General features: G+C 43.7%; 1 long non-coding RNA gene across 1 annotated transcript; it reads right to left on the bottom strand.

Annotated features, from left to right (window-relative positions):
- Nucleotides 1–11,872: 11,872 nt before the first annotated feature.
- LOC145420367 (uncharacterized) lies at nt 11,873–14,688 on the bottom strand. Its single transcript, XR_013901673.1, has 2 exons — nt 13,008–14,688; nt 11,873–11,992 (listed from the first exon to the last, which is right to left on the bottom strand). It is a non-coding gene; the product is annotated as an uncharacterized LOC145420367 (long non-coding RNA).
- Between the last annotated feature and the right edge of the window lie 810 nt (nt 14,689–15,498).

Here is a 15,498-nt window from a genome sequence, read left to right as displayed (position 1 = left end):
CCAGCCCTAGTGAGCAGCCTAGGCCCAACAGAAGTGGATATAGCTGTGGTTAATAAGAAAAGATGAAAAGGACTATTGATAAATTTTTTGATCCTTCTGAAATTCATAGCCAGTGCTCTGACACGGAGCCATCAATCGTTGAACGCTGAAAAAGCAGTGTATCCAGAAAATACATTATATGCTGCAATAAACGCACTGCCCAAGTGTCCCCTCTCTCCACTGACTTTAAGCGGCAGGCAGCAGCAGCAAACAGGTCATCAGAGGAGGCTGATGTGATGATTAAGTATAACATTGCCTTACAATATTGTCAAAGAGTGCCAACGCACTTTAAGCACAAGCAGTTTTTCAGTAACTTATCTTTCTGGTAGAAATGTGCTCCAATTTTGCATTGAAAAGATTGTTAGGTTAATCATTTACAAATTAATAGTGTCTGGATGGACAGCAATTTCTCCCCCTTAAATGTGCACACGTAAAACTGGGCACAAAACGTGTTAAGCAATCGTGCTGAAAAATGTTGGTGCACCTAACCATTGTGCTGGTGGGCCTAAGGAAAAAAGTTAGGCACACCAGTCCAACCATGGCAAAAAGTTAGTCTAGAACCCTGACTTATGTAATACAATCTGAAAAGCATCTGATTGGCAATAGATAATGGTAGGTGCTACATTTCTTATCATATTGGCATTAAAGCAATTAACATTAAGACAGACAACAACACTGGTGAAAGGTACGGGTCTGATCAGTGCTGTATGCCACAAGAAGTATTTGACATTCAGTGAAGCACTGGGATGAGTAGAAATGGCTGTTTTTTCAATTTCTGATCATTAAGGAGGGCAATTCCTTATTTTACATGCTGGGGTTCAATTTCACTGGTAGGCCCACCCAAGTCTGTTTGTCATTGTGATGTTAACCCTTGAATAAATAAGTTCACTGATCCTTTTCAGAAAAGCTTTGCCAACTGATTTGTTTTGCAAAGCAAAACAAAAGAAGATCAGTTTTGCATGTACTTCAAGGACAATGTTGTTTTAGAGTTACATAACGAAGAACATTATCTGTAACATGCATTTAAAAACAGAAGAGTGTTTGTGATACTATGAGTATGAGAGCGTTTGTTTGAAAATGCATCGCTTTCTCTCTGTTCTGTCCTCCCGTCTACACTGAGATGTCGTTTTCCCCAAGGAAAAATGCAGTGTTTTGAAAACGCATCATGTGATGCAGTCATGTGACCAATTTCTTCAAATTCTTTAATACTCACTGCCTTTTGCATATGCGCAGGACTGGAACGTAAGAGTTTTTGGCTGGTTCGATGTGGACGCACAACTGTGTGAAAACGACTGAAAATACTAGTGTGGACCTGGAGCGTTTTCAGACGAAAACACCATTTTCGGGGACATTACAGTGTAAACTTGGTTCTTTTAGTGAAAGACTATCTCTCCACACTGTTACATATTCCATATGTACGGGGGTACGGGCCGGTTAGGGGAAATCAAATTTGGGGTTAGGGGGGGATCTCAAATTTGGGAGCACGGACCCCGAAGGGGGCCGGGCTCCGATGCACAGACCGTACCTGCTCCCGTCTCAGGTGTCCAGGATTCCCGAAGCATGACCCAAATTTGGGAGCACGGACCCCGAAGGGGGCCGTGCTCCGATGCACAGACCGTACCTGCTCCCGTCTCAGGTGTCCAGGATTCCCGAAGCATGACCCAAATTTGGGAGCACGGACCCCGAAGGGGGCCGGGCTCCGATGCACAGACCGTACCTGCTCCCGTCTCAGGTGTCCAGGATTCCCGAAGCATGACCCAGAGGAAATTTAAAGTAGAATCCCGTGGATGGGGGGAGGAGAGGTAAAGAGGAGCAGGGAAAGGATAGGGGGAGGGGACTGAGCCTGCCACCTCTGTGAGGCAGGAAATGCACGGGCCATCCCTCCCGAAGGAAACCCACCCTGCTGGTTGTCACGATTACGGGAAAGCCTCCACCTTTTCCCGTATCGGATGACGGTCCAACCTGCGGAGGTCATCCGGTCCTCAGTCTTTGGCTACTTTTTGCATTTGTGTTGTTGTGTTGTATGTTTTGTATATTGTTATAGTTTTTGTGATGTCGGTTCGCCTTTGTTATCTAAATAATTATAACTCTTATATGAGCTTTTATGAGGCGAGATACAAATGCAGAAAATGAAAGGGAAAAAAAGGAAAAGAATAAAGAAAAATTAAAACAAAAGCTTTTATTAATTAAAAACGTTCAAAAAAATAGTGTGCCATATGCGCAACGTTTCGACCCCTCAATGGTCTTCTTCAGGTGCTTGGCACACAAAAAAACTGCTGCGAAAATGTGGCTGTAATGCACAGTGCTGCGGCTGGTAAGAGATGTTCACTCTTCAATGCTCCAAATCCGAATGAGCTCCTGGCTGACTCCACCTCCCTTTATACCCTTCTGTCTGTGAATGTTTTTTCTTTTGTCAATCCCTTTCCAATTCTGTTTTGTAAAATTTGTATTAACCTTCTGTATGTGAATCCTTTTCACCATTGCCATTAAATATGAACTGGAAACATTGTACAATAAACTTTTTAATATTTAATATTTTTAACTGTATTTGGTTTTTGAGTAAGAAACAGACCACCAGCAAGCTGGTAGATTGGCGTGCACGGACCATCGATGGGGCTGGTGTCCCTGCCCTGGTTCAAAAAATTACCCATTTCTAGTGTTTAGTGCACTTCATTGGGCCTTCGCTGTCACGGTATGGCATGGCAAACCGTGGAAGGAGTGGGGAAGGAGGACCCAGGCGCGGTGCTCTATGTATAAACAGTGTGTTTATTTACAGTGTGCAACAAAGTAACAATAAATCCCCGTGTTTTCCCAGACTCCCGTGTCGTGTCTCTCCGTGAATAGTCCGTGTCTCTGTGCTCTCCGCTCCCGTGTCAGCATCCCCCGGTGCTCGCTGCTCTCGTGTCTTCCACGCTCCTCCTGCGGGAAACAATAGACGCAGGCGTCAGGACACATACAACTGCGGGCATACACACACACTAACTCAATCAACGGGACGACTAATGTGGAGCCTCAAGGAAATGATCCCGCGTCGGTGGGAGCTCCAACTCTCTCCTAAGTAGCTCCCCCGACGAGGCCTGATCAGCAGCAGGTGTGTGACTTCGGGTGTGGCCAGTCCCTCCGCAGGGCCACACCCCTCAGGCCTGCAGGTGGCCGAGCTCCATCCTCCAGGCACACCCGCAGACATACACACCCATACCTCGCCCAGTCCCAGGACCCTGACATTCGCGACGTTTCGGCGTAGTTTCGCCTTCCTCAGGCTGGCCCAATGTGTTTCTGACTGGGGTTAGGGAATGAAGACTGACTCCTCCCCCCTCTTTCGAAGGCAGAAGGACGTGCACGGTCCATCCCCCAGGTGACCAGTTGCTGCTGGAAGTTGGACCGCCCAGGACGCCGCTGGCGCCTCCCGCGATGGACCACCATCCAACAATCCTCATTATCAAAAAACGCCATCGAGCCCGATAGACTTTTTAATGTCTTTTTGTTTTTGTTTAGTTATGTAGTGTGTTGACTTTTATTATTGTGGTATCACCTTTGTTATATATTAATAATGTCGCCTTTGGTATCTAAGTAATCAAAAAGTAAGAATGGTAAAGAAGAAAATAAAATGAAATAAAAGCTTTTTGTTTTTCTGTTATTTATTAGTTTTGTATTTATGAATTTAAAAAAAAATGAATTAAATTAAATTAAATTAAATCAAATTTCAGTTTGTGCCGCCGCGACGTTTCGGCCCTGAAAAGGGCCTTCTTCAGGCTATGGCACAAAAAACAAGCAAAACAAACTTCTGTGTGTTTGTCTAGTCTCTGTGATGTTGCTCCTTCTGTGTCTCAAGGCAAAATGCCCTTTCTGTGTGTGTCAGCTCCTTTTATACCCTCTGCTCCAGTTAGATTTTTCATTCATCTTTTTTATCCAAATTTCCTTTCTGTGTAAATAGCCCTTTCCCATTAGTTTTTAAAAATGCTTACTCCATGAATTATGATATTTCCCAGTATGTACTTAATTATTGTAGGCCCAAATCATATGTGCACCCATTATTAAAAGTCCAATTTAACATGAAATTTCTAATAATTTTTAATCCCAAAATTTATGTTAAATGTTATTACATATGAATGTAATAACAGAGAGAACCCCTAACCCTAACCCCAACACCACACCCCAAGGCGGCGCCGGACTAGGCACTCCCCGCCACCTGAAACCCGCCCCCACCCCCAAACACAAGGGGGAGGCCAAAGAAGACAGAGGAAGGAGGACACCCACAGGCACGCATGCCAATGAAAAAAACCCCCGAGAAACCAAAACCCAACGCAGGACGCCCAACCCCAACCCACTACGATTACGGAAAGGGCAAAACCCGCGATCGGGGCGAAAACGAAATCCCGACGAGGGCACCCCACGGTTAGGGTGTTGAAAAAAGATCAGGGAACCAGCAATCGCCGGTTCCCTGAGATGCACTCTCCACCGTGGGACAGGATGGTGGTACCCCTGCCCCAGTTCAAAAAATTGCCCATCTTGGGTTTATGCGCATCTACTGAGCTCTTCGCGACGTTTCGGCGTTCCTTCGCCTTCTTCAGGCCGAGCTCAGTGTGTCTGTGTTGTGTGCCGTCTTGGCTTTTATACTGTTGCTTTGCTCTTCCCACTTCTTGGGTTCTCTCTTTTGCTTTTTAAGTGACTTACTTGTCTTTTCACTTTGCTTTCTATCGGTGTTTCCTTTTTTCCTTGACTTGTTTTCTCTTTGTCTTAGGTGTTAGAAAAGAATCAGGCCACCAGCAAGCTGGTAGCCTGAGGTGCACGGGCCATTGATGGGGCCGGGTGGTGGTGTCCCTGCCCTGGTTCAAAAAATTGCCCTTATCTAGGGTTTTAGTGCACATTTAGCATTCACTGGGCCGTTCGCGACGTTTCGGCATGTTTTTGCCTTCTTCAGGCCGACCCAGTGTGTCTTGTCTGTCTTTCTGTTTTCTGTTTGCCTCCCTTGGCCTTTTATACTTTTGTTAGCTCCTCCCACTTGGGTTTTTTAAGTTGACTTCTTGTCTTTTTCTTTTTCTGTTTATCTTTCTTTCTTGTACGTGACTACTTGTCTTTTTCTTTTTCTGACTTCTTGTCTTTTTCTTTTTCTGCTTGTCTTTCTGTTTTACGTGACTTCTTGTCTTTCATATCTTTAGTTTTCTTACTATTTTTCTCTTTGTTTTCCACTTGTTTTTTCTTGTTTTTCTGTGTTTCTCTTTATCTTTTTATGGCACCCCCTGTCTTTTTTGACATCCCGTCCTTTGTTCACTGTATTTTTGTTTATGGCACCCCCTTCCTTTAAATCCTTTCCGTGTATTTGTTTACATTATTCTCTTTGTTTTATCTTACTCGGTTTCTTTACCTTTCTCTCTTGTACGTGACTTCTTGTCTTTTTCTGTTTCTGCTTATTTTTCTTTCTTGTACGTGACTTCTTATCTTTTTCTTTTTCTGCTTATCTTTCTTTCTTGTACGTGACTACTTGTCTTTTTCTTTTTCTGACTTCTTGTCTTTTTCTTTTTCTACTTGTTTTTCTGTTTTACGTGACTTCTTGTCTTCGTTTTTTGTTTCAGGGACCCCCCCGTGGTTAGGGGAAGATAAAGTTGGGAGACCGGCCCTGTCAGGTTCAATCACCTTTTAGAGAGCTAATGAGGCCCTATTTGGGTTCATGGCAATCTAACGTATGTCCGTGACTTTGAAAATTTCACTCAAGAGCCACCCCGGGCGGTCTGCGCTTGGGGGGACGAAGGCAGTGCCCGAAGGTCGCCTGCGACTGCCCAGCCGCGGAGACGCGGAGGTCTCCGATTGATTGCATGTCTGCGCTTGGGGGGACGAAGGCAGTGCCCGAAGGTCGCCTGCGACTGCCCCAGTCGAGGAGACGCGGAGGTCTCCGATTGATTGCATGATCCATATGTCCTGCTTAACTCACAATTATTAGCTTTTAGCTTCTGCAAGTTTAAAGTATTAATATCATCAGGTTTAATCGCATTTTAGAGAGCTAATGAAGCCCTATTTGGGTTCATGGAAATCTAACGTATGTCCGTGACTTTGAAAATTTCACTCATTAACTCACATTTATTGACTTTTAGCTTCTGCAAGTTTAGAGTATTAATATCATCATATAAATGCTTCTCCTTCAGTCGTTTCCTATATTTGTTATCATGTATTCCCACATACCTGCACCTTGTTCTTCGAATGAGGTTTCCTCCCTGGTTTGTCTGCCACCTGCTCCCTGTGCTCCATGTGCTCTGCCTGGTCTGACTTCCTGGTTCCCATCATGCACTTGGTAGATCTCCAGGGCAACCACTGTTGTGTCCTTGAACTGCCATCATTAGCTTTAGCCATAGCATAATGTTAGCTTCCATATTAGCATCCACGAAACTCAATATAAAGTTGACTAGTCCCATGTACAAATTGTACTTTATCATGTGTCACTGTCATACAATTGTTAGCATTAGCTTAGCACCTTGGCTTTCTTGTTAGCATTAGCTTAGCACTTTAGCTTTCTTTGTTTTTATTGTTTTAATGGCACCCCCTTCTCACATTCCTTTTTTGGTTTTCTTTGTTTTTATTGTTTTAATGGCACCCCCTTCTCACATTTCCTTTCCAGTATTTGTCTTTCTTTGTTTTTATTGTTTTAATGGCACCCCCTTCTCACATTCCTTTTTTGGTTTTCTTTGTTTTTATTGTTTTAATGGCACCCCCTTCTCACATTTCCTTTCCAGTATTTGTCTTTCTTTGTTGTTATTGTTTTAATGGCACCCCCTTCTCACATTCCTTTTTTTGGTTTTCTTTGTTTTTATTGTTTTAATGGCACCCCCTTCTCACATTTCCTTTCCAGTATTTGTCTTTCTTTGGGGTTAGGTGTTAGAAAAGAATCAGGCCACCAGCAAGCTGGTAGCCTGAGGTGCACGGGCCATCGATGGGGCCGGGTGGTGGTGTCCCTGCCCTGGTTCAAAAAATTGCCCTTATCTAGGGTGATAGTGCACATTTAGCATTCACTGGGCCGTTCGCGACGTTTCGGCATGTTTTTGCCTTCTTCAGGCCGACCCAGTGTGTCTTGTCTGTCTTTCTGTTTTCTGTTTGCCTCCCTTGGCCTTTTATACTTTTGTTAGCTCCTCCCACTTGGGTTTTTTAAGTTGACTTCTTGTCTTTTTCTTTTTCTGCTTATCTTTCTTTCTTGTACGTGACTACTTTGTCTTTTTCTTTTTCTGACTTCTTGTCTTTTTCTTTTTCTGCTTGTCTTTCTGTTTTACGTGACTTCTTGTCTTTCATATCTTTAGTTTTCTTACTATTTTTCTCTTTGTTTTCCACTTGTTTTTTCTTGTTTTTCTGTGTTTCTCTTTATCTTTTTATGGCACCCCCTGTCTTTTTTAACATCCCGTCCTTTGTTCACTGTACTTTTGTTTATGGCACCCCCTTCCTTTAAATCCTTTCCGTGTGTTTGTTTACATTATTCTCTTTGTTTTATCTTACGTGACTTCTTGTCTTTTTCTGTCTCTGCTTATCTTTCTTTCTTGTACGTGACTTCTTGTCTTTTTCTTTTTCTGCTTATCTTTCTTTCTTGTACGTGACTACTTGTCTTTTTCTCTTGTACGTGACTTCTTGTCTTTTGCTTTTTCTGCTTATCTTTCTTTCTTATACGTGACTTCTTGTCTTTTTTCTTTTTCTACTTGTTTTTCTGTCTTACGTGACTTGTCTTCGTTCTTTGTGTTAGGGACCCCCCTATGGTTAGGGTTAGGGTAAGATAGAGGGCAGGGGCACCCCCAACCCCACGAGGCACTGGCTGGTTAGGTGTTAGAAGGGTTAGGGTGGGTTAGGTGTTAGGAAACTATAGCTTAGATGTTTTTTAATTCAAACTTTGGTGCACGGTCCTAGGAATTACTGAAACATCCCATCTCCACTTACTCCGCTCTTCTCCTTCTCTCCAGCATACTCCTCTTCTTCTTGGGTGCGTCTTGTACCTTCTTCCATATGTTGTCAAATCATAAAACCGTCCCCCAATGTCTTTATTCCTCCCAGGCCATAAGGCAGACTCATTGAAAGTTCCAGCACTGTCACCAATACTAAAAAAGGTCCCAAAGCCATATTTCTCCCATGACTCCCTGGAGGGGATGTGACCTCCAAGAGAAAGGGTTTTTTTCGTTTTTGATTTTCTTATTCATTTTCAACAATAATCACACTCCATGCAGTTAGTAATTATAACAAATCCTCACACTGTTAGTGTTACACTCTGTTCAAAACAACCTCCATGCAGTTCTGTCATGGGGGCTTATGGCAATCAGGGAAATATACTCCATATTGACAAGTAGTCTTTGTATTTTTTTTTTTTTTTTTTTTTTTTTTTTTCGGTGACATTTTGCTTAGAAATACAAATATGATCTGTTCACAAAACTTCTATGTTATAAAACAAACAACAGGTTTCCAGACCATTTTTTCTTTTTGAACTTTCTTTATTTCTCACCATACTTTCACAGCCTGACCTGTAATTCTAAGGATTCTCCCTCCCTCAGACATTGGAGTCTTAATTGATTATTCCAAACCATATACTGCATATACTTAATATTGACAACATCAAAGAAATACCAAATACTAAAAATTCTACACCCAAAACAAATTATTCAAAATAACCATCAACCGGAGAGTCTGTAGTTGTTTCTCAGACAGGCACATTCAGGCCTGTTGGTCTGTAAGTTTTCAACCTGTCAGTCCATATCCTCTCCATTCTCCTCCGCTGACCGACTGACCAGCCTGGATTGGCCTGTAGGCCCATGATGCTCAGGGCATCCTCTGTATGTTCCCTGAAGTGAATTGCCACTGTGGAGCGCGGTTGATCCGCCCGTATAGCATACAGGTGTTGCTGCAGGCGTGCTCTCAAACAGGCCCCAGTTTCCCCCACATACATTAATCCACAACGCCTACACCGTATCACATAAATCACATTTTTTACTTCAAGAGAAAATCTACCTGTGGTCGCCCAAGTGGCCCCACTGTGTGGATTGCTAACCATATGGCTATATGTTAAATAGCCTTTGAGTATATCAGGTGGTTCTTTTTCTCTCCCCCCCAGTTTGGCCCTAACCAAAAGGTCACCCAAGCTGGGATTCTTCCTAAAGGCCTTAATAAACCGGACCTCGAACGTACGGCCCCGAGCTTTCATATCATCAAGGTTTTGTTGTATACCGTCAAGAAAGGATTTGGAGCTCACGTGGAACGTGCTGACAAAGGGCAAGATGTTCTCCCCTTCAGCTTCATCCCTGATGGCGTTTGGCTCGAAGGGAGTGCCTTCATCATCCTCCCTGCGTGCTCTCTGAGAGCAGAGGTTCGAGAGGGTATTCTTATATACTCTTCTCAACATTGACCGTGAGTATCCCCTCCCTTTCAGGCTCTTGAACAATATGCGGGTAGCATTATTGAAATCCTCCCTTCTACTACATATTCTATGAAACCTCAATATTTGTGACTTTACAATTCCTCGGAACGTATGAGGTGGATGGTAACTTGATTTATGTAAAAGCGCATGCGTGTCGGTGGGCTTGAAGTAAACTCTCGTATGTAACCTCCTCCCTTCTTCCCCCACCTCCCCGAAAAAAACCGTCGTGTCTAAAAAGTTAATCTCAACATGGCTGTATTCATATTTTAGCTTTATTGATGGGTGATGTGTATTTAATATCTGTACAAACTGCTGGAAAGCATCCTCCCCGTGCGTCCACGCACCCACAATGTCGTCTAGGAAACGCAAATAAAATACCGGCTGTAGCGGGCATTTGGCCAGAGCCTCTCTCTCCCATTCGCTCATGTAAATGTTCGCATAAGAAGGGGCATATCTTTGGCCCATCGCCGTGCCCTCCATCTGCAAATAGATTTTATCTTCAAACTGAAAGTCATTATTAACGAGGCATATTTCTAGCAGCTTTAAGATCTCCGCGTCCGGACGCGCAGCCTCTGGATATCGGCGGAAGATATTGCTGACTGCCCTCAGACCCATTTCCGTATTGATGTTTGTATATAAACTGTCAATATCTATGGTAAATAAAAATGCATTGGCGGGCACCGGCATAGAGCGGATAATATCCAAAAAGTGGTACGTATCCTTAAGATAGCTCGGGTGTTTATTAGACAGCGGTCCGAGAAACGAGTCAATATACTGCGACACATTGTACGTAGCGCTACTACAATCCGACACGATCGGCCTCCCAGGTGGGACTTCAAATTTAACGGTCCAGGTGTCAGGGCTCTTATGGATTTTAGGCAGAAGGTAGAATAAGCGCGGGCGTGGATCATCAGGGCCCAATAAATAGTCCCGTTGTTTAGCAGAGATATGTTTATTATGATACAATGAATAAACGATCTTTCTGATGTTCCGTTGCACTTCGGGTTGAATGGAATATGGGATACATTTATAATATTTTGTATTGTCAAGTTGTCTTTGGGCCTCTAGCCTGTACTGCTGTTTATCCATGATAATTATTTTGGACCCTTTATCTGCCGGTTTTATTACAATGTTCTCATTCTCTTTCAGGTCCTTCAGCGCCTGTCGTTCCTCCCTCGAGAGCCCACCTACCCCACCCACCTGCGGACAGAAGGAATGAAATGACCGAATGTCCCTCCTTATCAGATCTCTAAGCGAGTCACTCAAAGCGCCCCACTCTGGTTCCCAAACAGACGGCTGAATAAAGGGCTCTCTGCAAAAGTCATCATTGTCAAAATAATCTCTCAATTTTAAGCGTCTATGGTAATTATGTAAGTCACGTCGGAGTAGCTCCCGGGAGAAGCTGAATGGTTTTGGGCTGAAAGTGAGGCCCTTCTCCAATAAACCTAATTGTGCTGGTGATGGGACAAAAAGCCTAGAGAGGTTCAACACATTAGAGGGAGAGGACCAATCTAAATCTGGCAGGGGAACAGGAGTCTTTTCCTCAATCCGCTGCTCCGTGCGCGGCTCTGTCACTCCTCTAAACCCACGTTCAGTCGCAGGCTTTCACACCAGCAGTCAAAGATTTTTTTAGCAGTCTCACTTGTCCAATGAATACCATCAGCTATGGTATGGAAGTGTTGTTGTGCTATACAAGGTAAATAATTATAATGTGTACTGATAAAGTTATTGATCATAGTGAGATTTGTCTGTTGGAGTTTGGACAGTGATTTGGAAAAGTGGATGTGGGCTACAAAAATGTCCGCATTCGGAAAAACGGCTTTCGCCCCATTCACTACCTTACGTAGTTGTTTAATTGATGTCTTCTGGGGATCCTGGTCCTTATTGTTAAGGCCTACAGACAAAATCACCATTGCCGTACTTTCACACACCGGTGTCATTTCCAACAGGTTAAAAAAGTGATAAAAATTCGCACCCGGGTAGCTCTCTACCTGAATCTGATCATTCTGGAAGGGGGGTATCCTATTTAAATTGGAGTCGCCCAAGAAAACTACAGGTTTGTCAATTTTAATTCTCCAATCCTGCAGTTTCCTACTAGGCCTCGCCCGATGGTAAGTAGGTGTATGGTAACCCCCCTCTGCGCTCCCCGTCTCCCCCCCCGCCTCGACCAGATCTCCCTTTCCCGTAATCCCGCGTCCACTATGAGACTCCCTCTGCTTTATTTGCCGCACGGTTTTGAACTCTGCCACCGAGCCCTCGCTCTCATTATCCTCCTCGCTAAGGTGGAAATTACTCTTAATATTATAATAGTGGGGATCAGCGCGGTCCAATGAGTCACTGCTCAGATTTCCCGCCGGCTCCTGCTGTTGCAGGGCCTCAATCGTCATTTCACCCACTACCTTATCACCTGTTTCAGCAGAGGTTTGGATTTTTACTCGCTTTTGTTGTTGTTTCATTATAGGGTCCGGACCATTCGTCCGGTCTCCTGCGCGAGACGTGGAGCAAGAAACTGAAGGGGTGGCAGACTCAGATGGCAACCTGTTCGCGGCCGTTAAGGGCAAGTCACGGCGCACAGTATTTCTGGGACACATAGGGGGAGAGCACAAAGAGGCAGGCAGAATGTCATCGGTTTCATCTAAATCAACCACCACGTTTGATCTAATTCTGGCTGTTGTCTCCACCCTACTCCCACCCTCTCCCGTCTTCCCCCCATCTACATTTCTCCCCTTCGGGAGAGCTCCCGCGGTGGCCGGCGCACGGGCATTAACAGTCTGAAGCTCATTCAGCTCTTCTACAATAGTTTTCCTTTTTCCCAACGATAGATTTTTCTGATGGGAAACATTTTGTGTATTACTGCTACTAGCAGTCTGATTTTTAACCACTGTAGGTAAGGGCGGAAATTCATTATCATCTCTCAGATCAATCGGCATTACCCCCGATCTTCCCCCCCTCTGTACTGTATTCTGTTCCCGTGTGTGGCCGGCCTCCGAACGGGCCCCCCCTCCACCCTCTTCCCCTGACGATTTAAGCAGAGTTTCAACTGTTGACATTGTAGAAACACGTAAGCGAGTCCCGTATCTTTTAAAAGCCCACGTCTTTGCCACCTGAAATGACACCTCAGTCTTTCTAGTTTCTTTTAAAGATTCAATGACAGTGGCATAATGATCATAAAGAATATCTAAATTTTTAGACATCCAAGAGTCTGTGTTTTGATCAAGTTGCCTCCTAACTTGTTCTGTGGGCACAGCCGGTTTTATAAAACTAGAGAGCCTGAACACCTGTTTTATCATACCCCTGGGGTATAAGCCCGTGTCGCGTGCTTCTTCAATCACACTTTTATGGTGTACTGTCTGTATTAATTTAAATATATTCTTCGCACTCTTCCTTGTGTCGGCATCAAGTGCACTCTTTAGTGCGGGAGCATCTTGTCCTCCTTGTTGTCTGACACGTCTCCTGTTCGGGCGACCCCATCCCTCCCCGTGCCTCGTCCCCTCCCGACCCCCAGCATGCGTAGCCAGACCGTCACCAGACAAACTTTCACCTAAGGTTTCAAAGTTATTGTTTTGTACCTTATATTTGTCAGTGGGGAGCTCACCTGAGTTTCTTTGTGTTTGTTGGACCACTCGATTCAGGCTCAGTGATCTCTGCCTCCTCCGTGCTCTTCGCTGGTGGCGTGGAAACGTCCATCCGCCATCCTGCATGTCGTTTTCTGGCAGTCGTGGCGTTTCCGACCGGTGTGCCTCCATCCTGGACCCGAAAAATATGGTAGTCCCACCGACCACGGGCGTCCCCGCGTCAGTGTCTGTTGGTCGGTGAAGACTCAAAAGACAAGAGGGTTTAGGTGCACAAACCGATGCCTCGCTCAGATCCAACGCCACCTCTCACTACCCGTTTAGAGTTCACGGTCACTTTGCTACAGGTGAATAAAAACTCCCCACTTTACAGTTGTAAAAAGTTTGTCAGTTAAAATAGTCTTTCATGTGACTGGGCTAAACAAAGTTACTTGTCGCCCATCTCTGGAAGGGCTAAAAAAGTCGCCTTTCTTCCAATAAGTTTGGTCTAGCGTCCCTGACGTTTCGCGGAGTTACCGCTTCTTCAGAGGGATACATGCTACTAGGTGTCCGGAAGGAGCGAGGCATTTAAACACATTTCCTGGGAGATGCCCAAGTCCTGGGCCCCTCCCAGGATTGGTAATCATAGGTCACATGGGTTTCATGTCACCAAATCCCTCCCCAATAATAAAAGGTGTCCAGGCCTCTCTCTAAAAAAACAACAACAAGATTAAAAAATGAGAATAAAGAAACCCATTTAAAATATCATATGAAATTGATAAAAAAAGATAAAATTATCCATAAAAAAATGTAAAAAAATAAAAACAAACCCATGACAATACAATTCAAAACCATAAAATTATTATCAATAATTTTTATGATTAACACATCCTCCTGCTGAGGATAGTTTAATAAAATATATGTATACATATATAAAAAAAGACCTTATTTTTTAAGAAAGAAGGTGAACACAAAAAAATATCTCTGAAAAGCAAGGGGGATGAAAAAGAACAAAGCTAAAGTTAAGACAAATATAATCAAATGGGGATGGAAAGGAAAATTATAATAAAAAACTAGGTAAGGGAGTGGGGTCCGGAGGGAGTCTTAGGGCTGTCACGGACCAGGGGGAGAACCCGACAACGGGTAACATCCGGAGCAGGAACGTGAAAAACAGGGAAAGAAAGGAAAAAGAAAATACATAAAAAAATCTGCAAAAACTAAATAAACAATCAACCCATATTCACCTTCATTCCAAAACTAAAAAGGCTATGTAAGGCAACCCATAATGATAAGAATCCAATATTAAGAATGGCTTTTTAAGAGTAATTGAACAAGCAATCAACGAAAACCACAACTTGAAAGGCTGCTTTTTCCTATTGCACTAGGACAGTCATTACACTCCCCAGTAAATGATGGGGGGAAGACATCAATATAACGAAATCAGGTAAACGGTCAGTCGGTCAGCAGAGGCCTCAACATAAATAAGAGGACAAATTAAGTCTTATTTCATGGCCACCTCAACCCAAATGCTTGGCATTTTTAGATATTAACTTCCCACTTAGGGTTTAAGTTTCCCAAATACAGTTATCAACTGTTAATATTTCCCCCAAGATGTTAATTATAGGGTCATGCGGCCTGGGCAGGGTCATCTTCCCTTTTAATTCTCCATTTCTAATAATATCTGCCAAGCCAAAGTGGTTAGGTTTAGGGCCATGTGTCTAGTTAAGACCAGGGTTAGGGGGGTGTTGGGTAAAGACCAGGCCCGGCTATTGCCGGAACCTGAATGCACGGTCCATCAAATGGGACTGGGAACGGTGCCCCCTGTTCAAAAAATTACCCTTAGCGGGTGTAGTGCACTGCCGTTGGGCCATCGCGACGTTTCGGCTGGGTGCAGCCTTCTTCAGGCTGGCCCAACGTCTTTCTGTTCTCTATGTTGCCACTCGGGGCCTTTTATACTGGGCTGTCTCCGCCCCTTTTGTTTCTTTTGAGATTTCTTTTTCTAAGCTTTTTCTGTTTCTCAGCTTTTACGTGATTCTCCCTTTGTCTGTCTTTCTTTACGTTTTGTCTTTCAACCTCAACCCTTTTGTTTACTTGTTTTTTTCTCTATGTTTTCTTCTTTTTGTTTACATGGCACCCCCTGCATTATAGACATCCCGTCCTGTGTTCTTTATATTCTCTTTAATGGCACCCCCTTCCTTTATATCCTTTCCATTTTTTCTGTTTGTGTCACTTATTCCTCCTTTGTTTGTCTTATCTTTCTTTGTGTCTTTAACGTGACTTTCTTATTATTAACTTGTGTCTTTTACGTGACTTCCTTTCGCTCTTTCTTGAGTTTTCTTATCTTTCTTTGTGTCCTTTACGTGACTTTCTTAGTTTCTCTTTTCTTTGTTTGTGTCACTTTTTCCTCTTTGTTTGTCTTATCTTTCTTTGTGTCTTTTACGTGACTTTCTTCTTCCTTTTCTTAGGCTTTATGTGTCTTATACGTGACTTCCTTATGCTCTTTCTTGAGTTTTCTTATCTTTCTTTGTGTTCTTT

The sequence above is a fragment of the Astatotilapia calliptera genome, chromosome 15 (genome assembly GCF_964374335.1).
Source record: "Astatotilapia calliptera chromosome 15, fAstCal68.1, whole genome shotgun sequence".
Lineage (NCBI taxonomy): Eukaryota > Metazoa > Chordata > Actinopteri > Cichliformes > Cichlidae > Astatotilapia > Astatotilapia calliptera.
The sequence above is the reverse complement of the archived record's forward strand: the minus strand, read 5'-3'. Positions and strand labels throughout refer to the sequence as shown.